General features: G+C 35.5%; 1 pseudogene; it reads left to right on the top strand.

Annotated features, from left to right (window-relative positions):
• Positions 1–3,039: 3,039 nt before the first annotated feature.
• Positions 3,040–3,158, top strand: LOC120600200 (uncharacterized; annotated as a pseudogene).
• Positions 3,159–21,780: the final 18,622 nt, after the last annotated feature.

The following is a 21,780-nucleotide window of genomic DNA, read 5'->3' as shown; positions in this document are numbered from 1 at the left end:
TGTTGAGATAATTGAGTGTTCTGTTGACTTCTTGAATTCCAAGCTCCAGCTCATTCCTTAGATTTGGGAAATTCTCGTCAACTATTTGTCTGAAAATGCTTTCTAGTCCCTGCTCTTTTTCCTCCCCTTCGATAATGCCTATTATTATGTTTCCTCTCCTGATGGTATCAGCTAGTTCTTATATTTCTCTTTCATTATTTTTCTTTCTTCAGTTTCTCTCTTCTTCCTTATAATTTATTTCTAGATTTCTGTCTTCGATATTACTGATCCTTTCCTCCATTTGGTCAACTGTATTTCCAAAGCTTGCTATTTCATTTTTTAATTCTTCCTGTGTTTTTTTTTTTTTTTTTGGTCTCCAGAGGTTCACAATTCTTGTTCTTTTTGATGGTTTCAGTCTCCTTGTTTTGCTCATCTACTTGTTTTTTCAATTCTTGAAATTGTTGACATGACTCGTTTCAGAACTCACTGAGTTATTTCAAAAATAGCATCCCGAATTCTTTGTCATTTAAGTAGCATATTTCTATGTCTGTAAGCTTATTTTCTGGAGATTTTTCTCTTTCTTTCTGATATGCGTTATCACTTTAGTTGTTCATGTATTTCTCCACCTGGGCATTAATGGAAGTGTATTCTGCTGTTTTTCCAGAACAAAGATTTATTATATAAAGGTCTCTCTTTAGCCTGTTGCAAAGAAGGTGCTTTTCTTTTGGTTTCCAGTAGGTGATGTCTAAGTCTCTTGGATCCCTGCTTTATATAAAGCCTTAAAAAATGTCTTTTTATTTTCTTGTAGATATTTGATCATTCTCGCTACCCTCAGTTTCAGTCCCTGTCAGTGTCAGCGAGGGTCTTGGCAACATTTGCTCAGATTCCCTTGGGGCTCAGTGGTGATCGGTCTCAGAGGGTATGGAGTTTGACAGTTGGGGCTGCATCTCAGTCTCAGTTTTGCAACTAGGGCAGTAAAAATCAACTGTTGTTTCTCTGTGGTTCTGTCCGGCTTCTCTGCCTTCTGCCCTGATGGCTAGGCCCTGCTGCCAGCCGGCAGTTGGGAGCTCACAGCTTTCCCAGGCAGGGCTGTTTAGGGAACTGTCCGCTCCTTCTCCCTTCCCCTTCCTGTAGGTAGCTCTGGTGGCTGAGAGTGGCAACTTCTTTATTTTTCCCAGTCTACTGCCCGACACCCGGAGTTCAGATCTGTGGTAGTTCTTATTCACAGATCCCATGCTCAGATGTGCTGGTGTGAGGTTTGGATGTTTTTTTGTTGAGTTTTGGATGTTCACCTTATTGTTGTTTTAAGGGGAGAGATCTGAGGACGTCTCTCACTCTGCCATGCTTTTTCCAGAATTTTGTTATAATGTTTATACCATCCTTTCATTAAAGGGTGGAGTCTCTTCCTCCTCTTCTCTTGAATGGAGGCTGGCTTGAAAATTTACCTCATCAATTAAATGTGGGAGAAAGAAAGTTCTAGGAGTTCTCATGTTAGTTCATAGAAAGTCTAGGCCTCTGGAAACACTTGCTCTGGGGAAGCCAGTTGCCATATAAGAAGTCTGCCTAATCTCTCTGAGGCTGTCACACTGTGAGAAACCTAAAGCACATGGAGAAGTCCTGAAAAAAATGAGACAAAATTTGAAGAAAGAAAGAGTAGCCAAGGAGCACCAAGACATCAGATATTTGTGTGAAGGAGCCATTTTGTAACTAGATCCTCCAGCATTAGCTGTCTAGACATTTGCTATGTTTGTCAAAGTTGAACAACCCAGCCAAGCTCTTGCCAAATTCCTGAAGCACAAATTCATAAAATTTACTACTACTGTTGCTGCTGCTGCTGCTTCTGCTGCTACTACTACTAATGTTATTTTAAGCCACTATACACCATTACATTTTGGAGTATTTTTTAATGCAGCAATAAATATCCAGAACAGAGTGTGGAAATAAACTAGATGCCATAGTATACTTGGAGAGGCAGGCATGCAGAAATTAAAAACGCTGTGATAAATGTAATCTCTTTGCCTAAGAGAGAACACAGAGGCAAAAAAAGATGACCCAAAGAGACATTTTCTGAAAGACAACAACAAGAAAAAAGTTTACATTAGCAAGCTGTTCTAGGTACTTGTAGAATATATATTAAAAAGATATATTTCACTCACTTCATTTATTTACTTACTTGATTTCAATCAGTTTCACTTCTGAAATAAAGGCAAGCAGTATTCAAAGAGAAATTAGAAGCTATCATGAGCAGTTAAAGAGCAGAGCTGATTATGGCAATCTAGGGGTGTAAATGACATTTATGAGTTACATTTCCAGTCAATAATGATACAGTGGGAAGATATATACAGCCCATGGCAATTTGAAGACAAATTAGGTCTAAATAGTTTCAATTAAGCTTATATAGATCTAACTATGATGGAAGTTGTCTTTATTTTCCTGAAAATGTACTTATGAATAGATCAGTTCTACTATATAAAACACAGTAAGATAAGTAATATAATTGCCTAGAAAATAATACACAAAGCATGGTCAATAAACAGTAAGTCAATACCATATATACAAAAGAAACAAAGACATCTTAGACTCTGTTGTTCCCTGTATGGTGACAATTTTTTAAAAAAAATTATTTCCCACAAGCCCATTTCATTCCTAAAGAACAATGTGGTAAAGTGTTTATGAGTATTTTAAAATGCAAATCTTTATCCCAAAGGTTATCTATGATTTATCTTAAAAGATCAGGGCACAATCTGCCGAAGAATACAAGAGTCTAAAAGAAAGGGCTTCTGATAACATGGATTTATTTACAAGGAGCGAGAAAACAAATGCTTAGTAAAGTTACCTACAAACCTCTCTGGACAATTTTCTGTTTAATAATTGTCATCTTTACTTGGATATTGAAACAAAGGTACAAAGCTATCCTTCTTTAAGAAGAGTCGTATCTGAGAATATCTAGTGGTAGGTTGGTAAAGTGCTTCAGCTTTTCAAGATACTGAAGATTCAGATTAAAATGTCTACTGAAATATAACATTGGAGGTCCTAGTATGTGCAATCAGACAAGAAAGGGTCTACGACCATGCAACCCTGAACAAGCCCGATCCCATCTGAACTCAGAAGCTAAGCAAGTTTGGGCCTGGTTAGTACTTGGATGGGAGACCACCTAGAAAGATCAGGTGCTGTAGGCATAAAAAGAAAAATCTGACAGGAGAATGATATAAAAAGCATCCAAATAGGAAACAAAAAAGACAAACTCTCACTATTTGTGGATGACGTGATTCTCTATATAGAGAACCCTAAAGAATCCACAAGAACATTACTAGAAATAATAGGCAAATACAGTAAAGTTTCTGGATACAAAACCAATGTTCAAATATCCATAGCGTTCCTGAACTCTAATAATGAAGTGTCAGAAAAAGAAATAGAAAACATAATTCCTTGAGCGACTGCAACAAAAAGCATAAAATACCTAAGAATAAATTTAATGAAACATGTGAAGGACCTATATAATGAAAACTACAAGACCCTCTTAAAAGAAATCAAAGAAAATACAAAGAAATGAAAAGATATTCTGCGTTCTTGGACTGGAAGAATCAACATAGTTAAAATGACCGTATTGCCTAAAGCATTATACAGATTTAATGCAATCCCCATCAAAATCCCATCGGCATTTTTTTAAAGAAATAGAACAAAAAGTCATCAGATTTGTATGCAAGCACAAAAGACCCCAAATCGCCAAAGCCATCCTGAGAAAAAAGAACAAGGCTGGAGGCAACACTCTGCCTGACTTCAAATTACACTACAAAGCGACAGTAATCAAAACGGCATAGTATTGACAGAAAAACAGACACACGAACCAGTGGAACAGAATCGAGAGTCCAGAAGTAAAACTATATTTAAACGAGAGTCCAGGGTAAATAATTTTTGACAAAAGAGCCAAAAACATACAGTGGAGAAAAGAAAGCCTCTTCAATAAATGGCTCTGGGAACACTGGAAGGCCACCTGCAAAAGAATGAAACTAGACTGTTGTCTATCACCACACACTAAAATTAACTCAAAATGGATTCAGGACCTGAATATACTACTGGAAACAATAAAATGCATAGAAGAAAACATAAGACCTAAACTCATAGAAGAAAACATAAACATAAACTCAAGGACCTTGGACTTAAAGAGGATTTTATGATTTTTGACCTCAAAGGCAAGGGAGGTAAAAGCTAAAACAAATGAATGGGACTACATCAAACTAAAATGTTTCTGCTCAGCAAAAGAAACTGTCAACAAGGTAACGAGACAACCATCCAAATGGGAAAATATATTTGTAAGCAACGCCTCTGATAAGGGCCTAATATCCAAAATATGCAAAGAAACCATACAAATCAATAACAACAACAAAAGAAACACACGATCCCATCAAAAAATGGACGGAGGACCTGAACAGACACTTCTCCATAGCGGACATACAAATGGCCAACAAATATATGAAAGGATGCCCGTCGCTAGCTATTAGGGAAATGAAAATCAAAATCACAATGAGATACCATCTCACAGCTGTTAGAATAGCTATAATCAACAGGACAGGTAGTAACAAATGTTGGAGAGGACGCTGAGAAAAAGGAACCCTCATTCATTGCTGGTTGGACTGCAAATTGGTACAGCCACTATGGAAAACAGTATGGAGGTTCCTCAACAAACTAAGAATTGATCTACCATCTGATCCATCAATCCCTCTACTGGGTATTTACCCCAAATTCTCAAAAACCCATATCCGTAAAGATGTTTGCTCACCGATGTTCATAGCAGTATTATTCACAGTGGCCAGGACATGGAAGCAACCAAAGTGTCCTATGATAGATGATTGGCTAAAGAAGGTGTGGTACATATATACAATGAAATATTACTCAGCCATAAGAAGAGATGAAATACTGCCATTTGTGACAACTTGGATGGACCTCGAGATAATCATGCTAAGCAAAATAATCCATACAGAAAAGGTTGAAAATCACATGATATCACTTATATGTAGGCTATAAACCTAAAAGTAACACATGAATGGGACAAACAAACAGAGACTCATGGATATGGACTATAGACTATTGGTTACCAAAGGGTAGAGGGCGGGGGAGGAGCAGGCAGGTAGACAGCTAAAGCAGGTCAAATATAGGGGGATACGGGGAGGTCGAAGTGGGTAAAGGGGATCAAATGTATGGTAGCTGAAGGAAACTGGACTTTGGGTGGTAAACACACAATAGAATATACAGATGTCAAATTATAATGTACACCTGAAAATTATATAATCGTATTATCCAATGTTACCCCAATAAACTTAAAAAAAAAAACATTATAAGGAGGGAAGGAATTAATGATGGCCCTCTTGGATACAAGTTACCACACATCTCTGAGATCCTGAAGGCCAATTGTTTTATCATATTTATATTCGCTTCTTCAGTGCCTTGTATAGTGCTTGGCATGCCATTAAAATCAATAAAAGAATAAGTGACGAACTACAGTTCCCACTTCTAAGCAGGGGATTCAATACCTGTCCAAAATAGAGTTACTAATTTTACAGTTACCTGCTAGACACCTCTATTTGGCATCTCTTGCTGGTATTTCACATTCTATAGCCCCAAAGTGCAGTTCACAAAAATAGCTTCTTGTCTAGGCTTTCTTAATCTCACAATTCTCCCAGGCATGATAGTTCAAGAACTATGAATCTTTTAGCATATCATCTTTATAACCTTCCTTATTCATTAACTTCTGTTGATTCTACTCGTCTCTCATCTCTCTCCTTCTTTCCAGGTCTGTGGCTACCACACTAGTTCAAATCTTCCTAATTTCCTTTTTTCAACTATTATTATAGTCTTCTAATTGTTTTCCTTGTCCCCAGTCCTGACTCATCTAATTGTTTAAGACTCATGGTGCCTTACACATACTATGAATATTGCCAATTAAATATTTGTAATTCACAGCTCTGATCATATCACCCCTCATCTCCATATTATTGTGGGCGAAATATGCCCATTTTTTCTATGTGAAAGTCCTATTTGCTGCCCAATTGTAGGTGTCCTCCCTCATCTTTGTTAGATAACGAGTGACCCTTCTGTGGGCCCCCATAACAAGCTGTAACTACCATGTTTTGTAGTGCCAGTTTATTCTCTCTATCACTCTGTCTCTCTTGCCTCTCTCTGCCTCTGTCTTTCACTGTCTTCCTTTCTCTGTGTCTGCCTCTTTGTGTGTATCTGTGTGTAAGCATATGTGTACATATAATTTCATCACTGAACACTAAGTGACTATATCATCTCTCTTTATATCTCCAGAGCTCATCTCAACATGGTATCTTACACATAATAGGAGTCTAAAGCTATGAGATAGAAAGATAAGAAAAATGAATGCTGACATATTATCGCCTCTGCCTACATACTCATTTATAATGAGATAAGCACACAGTAGAATATACAGATGTCAAATGATAATATACACCTGAAAATTATATAATTGTGTTAACCAATGTCACCCCAATAAACTTAATAAAAAAATGTATACTGGATTATTTAAGTTCACTTTTATTGTTAATGATCAAATCAATCGAACTTTAATTTTGGATTCCTTTGCACACAAGGCCAAGAGATCTACAGTGAGTGGTAATGTTACTAAGATTACTTTTCCCGAACCATGGATGATACATGTCTTACTTGAAATTTCTCTCATCTATGTTTACTGGTTTAACTGATTAATGGACTACTTTTGGTTGATAGGAAGGTTTTCTTTTGTGTATCTGCCAACTCTTTAAAGATCTCAATCATTTCTATCTTCCTATTCCCCTCCCCCTTTGAATCCAGAAACCCCTGATGTGCTGCTGTCAGAAACCCAAATCAAAGATATTTAAGCCATATTGCATTTAGTTGAAGAAAAATTAAGAAGACTACCTGTTTCAAAGGATGACTTGGGCTACCAAACTCTGAAGCCATTTCTACTTCAGAGGCACTAGGAATGTGTAGCTGACTTCACTGCCAATCTGTGATAAGCCTATCTATTTTAGCCATCCTGTGAATTCTGATCCCTTAATCCCTGCTGCATCTAGGAACTTCAATAAGGAAATGTCAAGAGAAAGAAGTAAAGGAAGTTGACTGAGCTAAACACATAAACACTAGCATATACAGAGGAAGACTCGAGAAAGGAGAGTAGAAGAGAGAGAAAAGAAGATGAGAAAAGATTATGTCAAGGAAAGGTGTTGATGAGGCTAAGCGAGACAGTTTTTAACAAGAGAAAAGCCTGAAAAGGTGTATATTCAGAATGTTATCAAACCCCACATGCCAAATTCTAAACTGCACATTTTCAGTATCAATTATCCATATTCATAAAGTTATGACTTGCTTTTACTTATATAAGAAACATTCAATTGGGAAAGGCATCCTGAGGCATTATTATGACATGACAGTGTATAATAATATTGTGAAGTATGCACAAAATGACATAAGTTTAAGCCAAACAAATATTATCATTTAGTATTATCATTCAATATTAGAAAACAAGTTTTTCCCCTCCTTTTTTGATAGTCCTTAATTCTTTCCCCTTAATCCTTTCCAAAAAGAGACATGATGCTCTGTAAATATTTTAGACTGTTGGTTGATGATCATTATCTTTGTTCCATAGATTAAAAAAAAAATAACATTAAATATTTGTCCTTCAATGAATCTTTCTAAATTATGGATTAAGCACTTGAATTTTAAGCTCAAGAAACAAAATTGAATTAAATATGCATATAGAAGTGTTCCCGAGACTGCAGAAGGTTGCTATGATAGGAAAAATGCTTATAATAAAACATCAATTGTCCTCACACATTCTTTTCCTCAGCACAAGTAATTAGCTTATATACTTAACTGTGAAAAAGTGATCTCTTAAGTTACATATTTTTCAAGAAACGTTTTTCATGAGCATTTCTTAAACACATAGGTAGTACAAAGAAAAGAAATAATTATCTGCTTCCCATGTATGTACATAAAATTGAAGAGGTACAACGTAGAATACATTTTGGATCAGGAGAGAAATTTTTGATTCTAGTCCTAGTTCTGTCAAAAACTAGCTGTCATCATGAGTAAATCACTTCTTCTCTGGACCTAATATTCCTCCTCTATAATTAGGCCACCTTAAAAATTATTACTAGCTCCAACATGTTAAAATAAACAGATTACAAATTTTACAAATAGATTTGGTCATAAGCACATGACTAAAGTCTTATCATGCCGTTTGGTCATGTTTACCTCATAGACTTATTTCGGTGAGAATTAGGAATTCTGGGTCATTCTAATTTACCAGTAAGCACATTATAATTCATCTAAGAATTGGCAGTAATGAGATAGTGTAAGGAAGCAAGATTGTATTACCCCAAAATATGTCTCCTTGGCATGAGGATTATTTTAGACTCATTATTTTTAAGAAACAAAAGGCTGAGAAAGAAATTTTTACCTTCCTCTTAACTGTCTACAAGAATTTAGATAGAGGGAGTGATACAGGAAGAAAAGCTATCACCAGAGATCACTACAAAGAATATGGGCTACCTGTGGTGGGGGGAACTTGGCAGAGTTTGAAGATCAAAGTCCTCTCTGTATCTCATTGTGTCTGGAAAACATTTATTTACCAAATATTTGTTGATTACCATGAGAAATGTCATTCCACCCTTTGAAGTCCTAGACTCCTACCCCTTCTCCTTAGTTCAGAATGGCATATAAGCCCCAATTGCCTCACCTTCTATAGGCCTCATATTCTTATGGAGATTCTGTATGTTAATCTGTCTCATGTAAATTTAGTTCTTAAAGTAGCCAGAAGAACCTAGAAAGGTAGAAGAAAAAGTTTTCTTCCCCAATAAGAGTCACAGGTGGCCAATTTTGCTTTTGTAAGATTTTTTTACTCCAAATTTAAAAAATGATTATTATATTAGAGTAAATGTGTAAGAAATTTTCTCAAATCAGTGAAATATTTCTTTAACCAAAAGCATTAGCAAGAGATCTAAGAGCGAGCAATAGCCTCATGTTTTTAGCTTTTTTTCTCAATGGATTGTTTTCCATATGAAATAGGGTTTCACAACAGTACTAATTACTACATCTTATTTGATTAAATAAAGTACTCTAATAGCCACATTATCTGGTGCAAATTATCCTGCATGCAACACTGCAGTTGCATATCCAGAGCTGGTGTTTGCAATTTTGACTGAGAAATACAAAGAAAACAATACTATGTTTTCATTAAATGAACTAGGATACATATAACAATCTTTTGTAATTAGTGATCACTGCACAGCAATAAAGAGTAGTTCTATTTCTCTGTGAGTATATTGACAAATAGCCATGCCTAAATGATACAAATTAAATACCTTCAGCGACTAAAAACCACTGGAGATAATTGGTGGCTCTGTAACTTAATGAGCAAATCATCTATGATCATCTTACTGTTTCTTGTAAAAGGCATTGTTTTACTATTTTCAACCCTTTACAAAATATTTTATGATGATCAGTAAGCCCAGAATGACTTTTTTTCTTGTTATCTGTGTTTGCTCATATGGCAAAAACCAGTCCAGGAATTTTTGCTGGTTTTGCTTCATTTCAGATAAACATTTCCAGATAAAAAGGTTATGACATGTTTGCTCTACTTCCCTTAAACAGTGGGAAAATTCAAAATAGTGCAATCCTCATGCTTTCTCCTGTTCTATCAGTGAAATAATTTTGCATTACACTCACTCCCCAAGATTTATATTTCATTGTTAAGGAAAGAGCCTAGGCACTTTTTTTCAGGCTAAGTTGGGTAAATAACATCTGGCTCTGAATACCAACTCTGCCATTTACTAGCTATGTAACCATGGGAAAATCACTTAACCTCTCTGAGCTTCTGTAGCAGAATTTGTAAATTTGAGATAACAATGATAACAACAAGAATACCTCACTGGCACATTGTGATGATTATATAAGCTAATACTGTAAACTTCCTGCCACTGATTTGGAATTAAATACAGAGTAGTTCTTCTTAATGTTAAGTCTGCAATGTCATAAAAATTACATTTCTTTTCCCACTAATAAAAATGTTTTTGCAAATAGATTGTTCATTTCTCACTCTCTCATACTACTTAACCATCAGGGATGTGGTCTGATAAAATATTAAATTTTTCCTCAATAAAACCACACAAAATACTGCTTATTTGCTAAGATATTAGATGTATATTATTTAAATCAGCGCAACAAATGTTTAAGATATCATTGAAGACTGTTAATTTGTGTACATAATATTATTTTTAGTTTTTAGTTTTTTGTTTTTTTGTTTTTCAAATAGATACTATCTTCCCAATCTGGCCAATAAAAATTCAAAAAAAAAGTTTGTTCTTTTTATTTTCATTTGATATATAACATAATTTTTCTAGACAAATACCTTCTAGCACAACTATCTGGAATAAGCAATCTACCCAATGGAGATAAATAGAAAGACTAGCCTTCTATATGCAATGAGAGAAACAGTATTTGCTCTTTTATCCTTTCTAATTCTTTTTGAAATTTCCATACGTATGTGTATGGCAGCTGAAGTGCACACTAACAATTGTAAATATTTGCATTCTCACCCTTCATTCCATACTTTTTTATAGTTTTCACAAATCCCCACATTTTAATATCATGGAATCCCTCTGAGAATAGCTTCATCTTAATTCTGCATTTATGAAGTTGGAATAATGGGCTATCTACTGAGACCAATATCTGTAGTGAAATGTTCATATAAACTGTTCTCATTGTTACTGGGGAAATATATATGATACACTATTTTGTCACAAATTTGCTATTGCTCATGATGAAATTTCTTAGCGCTTTTCTATGACTATTAGAAAGTTAAAGCTAATACATTAAATAATTGTACATGGAATCTGATAATTTTTTTATTAAGATAAAATATTTGAAAAATGACTAGTGAACTAAAATTTTAAACATGATTTTTCTCTTTTAGCTAAATGGACATTTATCAAATGTTTATTAAGACTACTTGAGAACAAGAAGAAAAATGATGAATCCCTCATGAAGGATTGAATTTTTCCTTCTTTTAATGAAGTAACATTCATCATTTCACTCTTCTACTACATGCCTGTTTCCTGTTTAATTGATGCTTTTGGATTTGGCTTTTTTGTTTAGTCATCCTATCTATCAAGTAAGATGAATGAAATCAATACTCTTACAGGGAAAATGAGTTCACTAATATTTACATTTATTTTCTTCCTTTCTTTCCCACTCCAATCTGTTACTATACTACATACTTTGCGAATGACTCTCCTCTCTGGTTAACAGTGAATCAATGGAATTTTTAGCCATTCTTCCTTTTACACAATTGAAATCCCTATTAATGGAAATGCCATAGACTAAAGAGAAAAAAACAATACAAGGAGCTTTAAAGAGGAATGATAGGGACAGTAGTAGTGGCTTATTGAAAATAAATTAGAACAGACAGACTAGAGTTTTAACAAATGATTGCATGCAATGAATATGTGACTGAATTTTTAAAGGCGATGCCACTGTTTCCTAAATAAATTCTTATTGTGGCAATTTATTTTCCTGACATAACAATTGGCTTATGTGGCTGCAAATTGATACATCTTTGTAAGGTTGTTTCCATTGACTTTTTTTTTTTCCCAATTAAAATGCAAATGTTTTTGCATGTTTTTTGGGTTTAATTTGTTCTTTTACTATAAAAACTTACATCCAATTTTAAGACATTTTTTATACACTTAAAACTTGAAAATGACTTTGATGCTTCAAAGAAAAATTAGCATATTTGGTTCTTTAATTGAATTTAATAGCTTTAAGATTATAATTGCTGATATTAAAACCTTTTACAGGGGAAAAATAAAAAAATAGTATTCACTTTCAACTAATAAGTGCAAGTGAACATAAATAGTAATTTTATACTGCTTCAATAACTTTTTGAATATTAAATTTTAAATCTCAAGTCATTATATTCTTTTATCTTAAAAAACTTTAATTTCTTTTATCATACATTTGTATTATTTAGAACAGGGGTCTCCAACCACCGGACTGTGGACTGGTACCGGTTGGTGGCCTTTTAGAAACTGAGTCACATAGCAGGAAGTGAGCAGCAGGCCAGCAAGTGAAGCTTCATCTGTATTCATCTGGAGCAGCCACTCACCAGCATTAACATCACTGCCTCAGCTCCACTTCAGATCATCAGGCATTAGATTCTCATAGGAGCACCAGTCCCTGGTGCCAAAAAGGTTGGGGACCGCTGATTTAGTATATCATAGAAATAACTCTCATCTTTTCCCTCGAAAATGTTTCTTTTCTCTTAAATGTACTTAATTATGAGGTAAAAATGCCATCAAAATGATGGTCATTGATGATTATTACAAGGATAAATATTTTTTAGAGGCTGAATATTGATGGAGTAAATAATCAAATAATAGTTTTAAAGACCCAACTAATGATCAGATAGTTGCTGCACAAGTCCATCCCTCCTTGACCCCCATGCCAAATTCATACTAACAATATTTTTTGTTTGTTTTAATGTAGGGTGGAGTCATGAGAACTAAATGTTAAACCAAGCTATATTCAGAGCCTGCAGTGTAGTGCTGCCAAACCATGGGAAACCTACAGAAAAAAGGAAGATTCCTGCTGAGATTATTAACAAACCATTTACCTATACTCTGAAGAGAAAGCAGAGTCCTTAAGTCATACTCTACACAAAATAAATACAACCATTCTTTCCCTATGGCCAAAAGCCATGGAGAACCTATGGAACAAAGGCTGGGGATTGCTAGCATGCTTTTACGTTTCCTACTCATGCCTTTCACACTGTATACCCATACCATCAAAGGAAAATAAGTAAACAAAATCTTTAAACTATAATTCATAGAAACTAAAAATGATATATAAACTGAATTCCCCATACACTCTGGGTCTGTCTTTTTCTCATTGTCTGTCTTTTTCTCTTGGTCTTTTTTTCTCTATGTTTCTCTGTCCCTGTCATCTCTCTCATTCTCTACCTCTAATAGGAGACCACGCTCTGTCTATAGAGCATTATTCCTTCTCTAATAAACTTTTCTTTAACTCTAACTCTGGTGTGTGCCTAAATTCCTTCCTGCACTCAGTCAAGAACCCTCCCTCTCTAGGTGCAGGACTTGAATCTCCACTCCAGGGGATTCGCCCTGCTGCCTACATCAGTTTGGTTGGTTGGTTTGTGTGTGTGTGTGTGTGTGTGTGTGTGTGTGTGTGTGTGTGTGTGAGAGACAGAGACAGAGACAGAGACAGCGAGCTAGAGAAAGAGAGAGAGCCCATTGTAAAATACTCCATGGCCCCTAGAATTTTTTTCTAAAATGATTATTAACTAAATGAATGGTAGCAGTATGGTTCCACACTCCCCACCTCAACCCATACCACCTAAATAATAATAAATTTTAAATAACGTTAGTTTATGATGTTATAAAAGCTGCATTGTATGACCAAATATATAATCTTCTGAAATGTAATTGTAACAAGAATTTCCCCAGGACTTTCCAACTTGCACTGTATAAAAGGTCATAATAATATTATTACTCAAATCTCACTAGTTTGTTACATTCATCCATCTATCGTTATATCTCCAGCTCCCACCAACTCTTCCCCTAGTTGCATCAGGGAATTCCTGTAATCCTGCATCCCCCACCCCCCACAACTACCCACAGGACAAGTCTTTTTCTCACATTAATTTAAGTTCTTTTGTTCAGGTGCTCTACTCATCAAAACCTCTTGATGGTAATATCTCACCTCTTACAATGCTGCCTCCCTATGCTATTTAAAGCTGAAAAACATTTTGAGGTACAAAAATATCATTGTCTTGTATTCAGGCCTCACAACTGCGGTGCCAGATTGAGCCTTGGTGTGTTCTGGAGAAAATGCCTTTCTCTAACTCTCTGGCATTGAACAGGCTGGTATTCACCTAGTTCTCTGAGATCTTTTCATGAAATGGGTTGCTTCTAATTCTGCCTACATTTGTTCCATCGGTAAGACTCCAAACCATTTCTTTCACAGTCCAAATGACCCTCATGTCAACTCAATGCCTTTCTCCTTTGCTAAAAAAAGAGATTAACAGACTAGAAGGAGGCCCACATACTCATACTTGTCATTTCAATTAGTCTTGGTAGGAACTACTATAGGTCCACTATCCCTCATCCATAATTCCAAAATCCAAAATGCTCTGAAAATGAGTTTGTCTAACTTTGGTAGCCAATTTATTCAATTTAGCAAATTGAACTGACAGAGGTTTATGTTTCATAAACTTTTTTTCCCATTTACTGTAAACATTTAGATGAATGCTGCTTCAGACCCTCTTGGCTGTTATTCGGTACCAGCACATACTCCATATCACTTTTCTAAAATCCAAAATTTATGAATTCTGAAATACACTTGGTCCCACAAGATCATATACCTGCATGCATGTGTATTTTGAGATTATACAGGTATTACTTATTAAAAGTATAAATATAACACGTGAAAACAAACAAAATTACTGAATGAGATGAAGAGAATCTTTGTATTGATTTATTCATTCACTCATTCATTCGAAAAACTTTTATTAAACCTCATTATGTGGTATCTGCCCTATAATATGTCACAGATTTCTAAGTACCATGTGTCTACTCATTCATTCCATTCATTCATCATTACATTGTCATTGTTGATTTTTATTGTTATTATTATTACAATTGATTGCCAAACAAAATATAGTCAGTAACCAATCTATCAAAACTAATCTTATTATAAATACCAGATATTTAGTTGTTTTAAATGAATAGTCTTTTGGGAGGGTTCCTGGACTCACTTCTAAGGTGTATATGTATTAGCGGCTTCTCCACACCAATAAACAATTTTTGGACACCCTACTGGCGTAGGTAGATACCATTAAGGTGTCTGAGAATTTATTACTAGGATATTAAAGGATACAAACAACTGCCAGAAGAATAGATACATAGGGCAAGGTCTTGAACAAAGAGCTTCTATTGTTGTGGAGCTTGGGGCCCCAGCACAGTGGCACGTAAAAGCGTTCTGGCTCCTCAACCTGGAAGCTCTCTGAACCTCTCCTTTCTGGATTTTTAATAGGGGCGTCATACCTAGGCATGATGGATTAACTCATTGGCCATTGGTAATTAATTCAACTTTTTGCCCCTCTCCCATCCCCCAAAATCAGGGGATGGGACTGAAAGTTTCGACCTATTATTTAAGGTTGGTTCCCCTGGCAACCAAGCCCATTCTTAAATGCTTTCCAAAGATCACTTTCATTAATACAAACCCAATGGTGGTGGAAAGGGACTTGTTATGAAAAACAAGACACCCATTTCAACTTTATGGCTCTGAAGTGAGAATCAGAGACTAAATATTATAACAAAAAATGCCCCTACTGCTCTTATCACTCAGGAAATTCAAAGTTTGAGGAGCTCTGAGCCTGGAACTGTGGTTGAAGATCAAATATACATGCAAAATGTATTTTGGTCATCTAATGACTATATATATATACATACATATATATACACACACACACACATACACACACATATTTCTTACAAATCACAATATTGCAACTTGTAATGGATATGTAAACAAAACATCAGCCCACAAACAGAAAGACTTTCTGAACTGTGCTTTGATTCATTACAAAGTATGTTTTTGAGTCATTTCAATTAGTCAGCTGAAACACCTCAAAATAGCCTTTTCCTGTTTAACAAGATACTGAGGTGCTTTTCAGATACACCAGACCAAAACCACATGTCATGCAGCTGAAGCATGTGCAGAGGAGAGAACTTTGACCTCCAGCTGCACCTGGAACCAGATTTTTACCACCACTACACACACACACACACACAGAGAGAGAGAGAGAGAGAGAGAGAGAGAACCAAAGAACCAGGAAATAAACACAGAAACCCTTTCAGAAGCCAAAGTTCTGTTGTCCAGGAAGATCCAGTGCTGACACCCTTTACCATAAATGGTCAAGTTCTAAAGTTCTCTAATTAAAACTTGCCCCACTAGCATTCCGCCTACCTGTTCCCCCAACCCCTTAAAAACTCAACCTAGTCCAGAGAACAAGATGGATTTGAGGCACCATTAGGTCTCCCATCTTCCAGGTTGACTCCTGCTCAAACAATAAACTTTCTCTTACTCCAAATTCTGATATTTTGAGTTTTGGCCTTTTGAAGCATCAGACATGGTAACAAACTCAATAACATTTTTAATTGTGTTAGATTTGGTCGCCTTATTGGATTAATCTTATATATCTATAGTATATAACTTTATATTCTTTGTAATTGAAAAAGCACACAAATCACATTGACCAACTTAAAACTGGTTCTACTCCCTTAAAGCAGATTGGTAGTCAATGCAATCTTTGGATTATTTTAGAGACAGCATTGCACAAGTGCCACTTATGTCCCCAAGATGACCCCAGAATCGATAATCTTGTCTATAGAACTCAAGTATCAGAAATGTAGCCACCATAGCCCTTTAGGAAGCAAGAGGTCCTTTAATAGGAAAGATCTGGTGCCTAGACAAAATACGGACAAATACAGCAATGACCAATGGAATGCTGCCAGATTAGAATGACTTTGTACTTTCTTATGCCCCTCGACCCTAAATCACAATTGGCCAAGTTCCAAAACCCTCCACACAAAACTTGCCTGCCAGCATTACCTCATACCATCCTGTTCTCCCTAACCCTTAAAACTTGTCCAGACCCCAGATTGGGGAGACAGATTTGAGCAGTGCCTCCTGTCTCCAGCAGGTTGACTCAGTGTTAAATGAATAGCTCTTTCTTTTCTCAAAGGCCGGTGTCATAATTTTGGCTCCTATGTACATTGGGTAGCAAGCCGTTGCTCGGTAACATAATCCTCTGTTTGTTAGAATTATTTCAAATACTTTTTCTTCACTAAAATTTGAGATTTTAAATCTCAGAAATGACCCGGGCTGTTCATTTTACAAGTGACCTATGAAATGTATATTATAAATCTCTAGGGAGTCCATATATTTTTCAGCAATGGATAACTTTAAGAGATCTCTGTTTTACCCTATTTTCCTAGGGATATACATGTCTGTGAACGTAAACTGAAGAGTAGTTGAGAAAATTATTGTGGTATCAAACCAGTATTAGCACGATTTATGTCTGCTCCATGTGTGTATATATGTGTGTGTGTGCGCACTTTTTAAACCTTCTCCCACATTTATATAACATTGTTTAACTTGTCAATATTCTTTCTTATCATTTGCTTTATTTTTTAATTATTAAGATCATACGAAGTAATTATAGAAAAGATGTTTTCTCCATTTTACAAATGAAAAAACTAAAGTCAGTTTAGGGTATTATGTCTCAGGACGGAAAGGCATTTGTTGCAGGGGGTAGTTAGGCATAAGAAGGACATCATCCTTCCATACAACCCTCTTTGTCTTTGTCATCTGGTGGTATTCCTGTAAATCAGACTGAAGTATAAATATGTTTATAAATTTCTTTCCTGCTCTTTAAATAATGACTTTCCTTCACCTTAATATTTGTGTCAAAGTATGACACTATTTAGTACTGTGGACATTATCTCTTAATTAACCACCAGTTATAGTTCTGCACCATTTTTATGTACTGCATTTTATTACATCATTAGACTTTATTTTTATATTCATAATTGCTGATAAGTGTTGAACTTTTTTTAACATGGAAGTAGAATTTAGTCATTAAAAATGAATAGAATCTTGAAGGCAGAATGTTATGTAATTATTTCATTTGCCATTTTTAGATAGATAACAGGGACCCAATTAAAATGTATATTACCTTTTGTAACTTGGAAATAGACCCTGTGATAGAGAATACCTACTAGGGTATAAGTAATGAACTGGGAGTCATGCTTGTGAACACTACCAAATTAGAAAAGAACAGCATCTTCATTCTTCATCCTTTATAGAACTTGATAACTTTTTAAAAACGTTTATAAAATGGGTGATTAATAAGAAAAAAAAAAAGTACTCATAAGAGTAATAAAATTGTTAGCATCCTGTGAGGGAAACTCAGTCCTGTGAAGACAGACTTTTTCACATCAACAACATCCATAGCCACTGACATTTTAAATCCTTACTCTCAAGGAACATCTGCTTCCGTGATTTCTATTAGCATATATAATAATGGCACCACAATTGTCAATAACAGTAACAAATTCTGCAGCCACAATATTAACATTTAAGGAGTCTTTACACCAAAGGAGGGTGTCCTGGGCTACGCTAGTTGTTGCTAGGGAAACAAAGATTAACTTGATATTGCCTCTGCTTTCAAAGATATTATAGTAAAATGTAAAATAACACAAAAAATGATCAATTACCTGAAAGAACAAACTCAGTAATATGAGTTGATCATGGAATGGCTTCATCCAGGACCAAGGTAATGTTGAAATGACCCTTGAAGGATGTGCACAATTCTATAGGTTAAGATGAAGAAACAGAATGAATAAATGTATTGAAGTAAAACAAACAAACAAACAAAAAACAAGGAAATGACAAAAATCCAGTTTGGCTAGAGCATAAGTTGTACGTAGAAGGGTATGATTATACTTGAAAGTAATAAAAAATAGTAATGAAAAGTAGTAAAAAATCCAAAAATGATCTCAATGAGAATTTTTGTTTACTGACAAAATGATTTCAAGGGTACCTGGGGAATAACCAGACAAAAACAGCAAGTACATATCTAAAAAAAAAACCAAAATGCTAAGGTATGTTATAAATGTAAAATGTTTTTAAAATGTGGTACTGGTACAAGAATCTAAAGACATTAATGGTAAATAAAATCTAACTCTGAAACAAAATCTAAAATACCACGGAATTTAATATGTAAAGAGATGTTTAACAAACAATCGAGAAGTGATAAATCAGTAGAATAAATGCTGTTGTATCTCTAGCTCCTCCGTTGAGCCCTCCTTCTTGTTGTGCAGATGCAGCACTGTCACAGCTGAGACATCCTCAAACTGGATAACAGAGGTTGCTCTGCCCAGAGGACACCCTGAAACTCTGCCTCCCCCTACTCACAGGCCCATCCAAGCTACATCCAGTTGTGTCCTCCGCAAGTTCTGTGCCATGTGCTGAGCAGTGCCAAGACTCACACTGATGGCAGCTGACCTTGGTTTCTGGTGTGGTTTCTTGAGGTAACTATAAGTATAGTATCCGTGGATTCCTTGCTGAATCTTAACAGGTAGCCCTGGAGGGTTTAGTTGGGGTTAAACTTGGCCTATGGCTGGACCCCTCTCAGGACTGTGCCTCTGGACACCTACTACATAAAGCCACGCTGATAAGACCGAGAGACTTGGGAGCTTTGCTTAGTACATAGAAACAAACACAGAAAGGCAGCCAAAATGGGAAGACAAAGAAGCAGAAACCATATGAGAGAACAGAAAAGAGATCCAAGAATAATGGAATCAAGCAATCTAAGAGATGCAGAGTTCAAAACACTGCTTCTAAATATGCTAAATGAACTTAGGGGAAATGTAGATGACTTCAGTAAGAACTTTAATAAAGAAATAAAAAACATAAAACTGGAAATGAAAATTACAAAAGGGAACCAGTCAGAAATGAAGAACACATTATCTGAGATGAAAAGTATATTAGAGGTAATCAACAGAGTGGATAAAGAAGAGAATCGAACCACCGATATAGAGAATGGGAAGCCAAGGACACTCAATCAGAATGGCAAGAAAAAAGAAGCCAAGACTATGATAATAATTTAAGGAGCCTATAGGACACTATTAAATGTAAAAATATCCATGACATAGGAGTACTTGAAGGAAAACAAGACGTTGAAGAGATATTTGAAGAAATAATTATGGAAAACTCCCCTCACCTGGTGAAGGAAGTAGACATACAACCCCAGGAAGCTCAAAGAGTCCCAAGAAAGAGGAACCCAAAGAGGCCCACACCCACTCATCATAATTAAAAAGCCAAAGGTTAAATACAAAGAGAGAATTTTAAAAGCAGCAAGAGGAAAGCAATTAGTTACCTACAAGGGTGCTCCCATAAGACTGGCAGCTGATTTGTCAAAAGAAACTATGCAGGACAGAAGGGTTTGGCACCAAATATTCCACGTGATGAAAACCCAGGATCTACAACCAAGAATACTTTATCCATCAAAGCTATCATTTAGAGTCAAAGGACAGATAAAGATCTTTCCAGACAAAAATAAGCTAAAGGAATTTATCAACACCAAGCCAGTATTACAAGAAATGTTGGAAGGACTTCCAAAAACATGAATAAAGAATGGCAATAACTACAACAAGTACCTCAAATAGAAAATAATTAAGTGGTCCAACCAAGAGATAGAGTGGCAGAATGGATAAGAAAATAAGAGTCCTACATAGGCTGCCTACAAGAGACTCACTTCAGATTAAAAAATACACACAGACTAAAAGGAAGAGGATGGAAAAAGATATTGCTTTGATGGCCCTAGAGGGTATTGCAGTGAATGAAGTAAGGCATATAGAGAAAGACAAATACCACATGAAGAATCTAAAGAACAAAATAAACAACAACAACAACAACAATGACGACAACAACAGAAAGAAACTCATAGATACAGAGACTATTTTGAAGGCTACTAGAAAGGAGGGGTGTTGGGGGCATGATGAAAAGGGGAGAGAGGATTAAGAAATACAAATGGATAGTTGCAGAGTAGACATGGACATGTAGAGTGTAGCATAGGGAAGATGGTTAATAATGTAATAAATATGTAAGAGGAAAGGAGGTATTAGATTTAATGAGATGATCACTTTCTGAGTTATATGGATCTCTAATCACTATGCTGTACAACTGAAACCAATGTATTATTGTACGCCAAATATAATTGAAAAAAAAACCTCATAGAATTGTACATTGTAAATATGAGCAACTAATTGTCTATTGTACTTCAATAAAGCTGAGGAAAAAGAATTTAGGAATTTAAATACACGATATTTAAATTTCTGTATCATAGGTGCAGTGCAAGCAAAATTTAACAGGAAAAAGCACATTGGGCAAATATTTAGAACATTTATGAAAAAAATGAGATTTACATTGTTAATCCCTTTCCTATTCCCTTCGCCTATGTAAATCTTACTCATGTTTTATAGTCTAAATCAAATTCCACTTCACCCATGTCATCATAAGTATTTTAGCCTGTACTGATATTCTAGAAATTACAGTGTGTATTGTGGGGGAGAAAGAAACTTTCTTCTATCCTTAATGTACTTTTGGCTGGTCTAATCATTAAATCTACATGAAACAGATTAACAAGAGAAAATAACCAAATTTAATTACATACATATGTATGAGAACCCCCCATACATGGGAGAGTCAGAGACCCCATGTACATTAAAAGTTCAGGAACAGAAATTTAAGATGAAGTATATGTGGCATTCTGAGCTAAGGATGAGGTAAGGTGCCTTGGGGCTTCAAAGAATTGTTCCAGATAAGAAGATGTTTAGTAACTAAAAGTTTGCCCTGCTCTATAGATAGGTCATAAAAAGTTATTTTTGACAATCTCTTTTTATGGGCAAGGCCCCTAATTCAAATAAATTCCTCTAGGTAGTTAAGTCGTGCTGAGTGCAGAAGTCTCTTACGCCTGCAGGGTTTCAGTTGCCTTTAACTCAAAATAATCTGCATACCACAGAAGCACATCTTGGGATGATTTGTTCTAAACCCCTACAAAATCATACATTGTGAGAGTTAATTACACATTGCCTTGAACAATTCCTGATTTTAGATTTGTGGCTGTTTTTTTTTTTTTGTAGGTCAGATCATGAAAGT

The sequence above is a fragment of the Pteropus medius genome, unplaced genomic scaffold (genome assembly GCF_902729225.1).
Source record: "Pteropus medius unplaced genomic scaffold, Ma_sr-lr_union100, whole genome shotgun sequence".
Taxonomy (NCBI): domain Eukaryota; kingdom Metazoa; phylum Chordata; class Mammalia; order Chiroptera; family Pteropodidae; genus Pteropus; species Pteropus medius.
The sequence above is the reverse complement of the archived record's forward strand: the minus strand, read 5'-3'. Positions and strand labels throughout refer to the sequence as shown.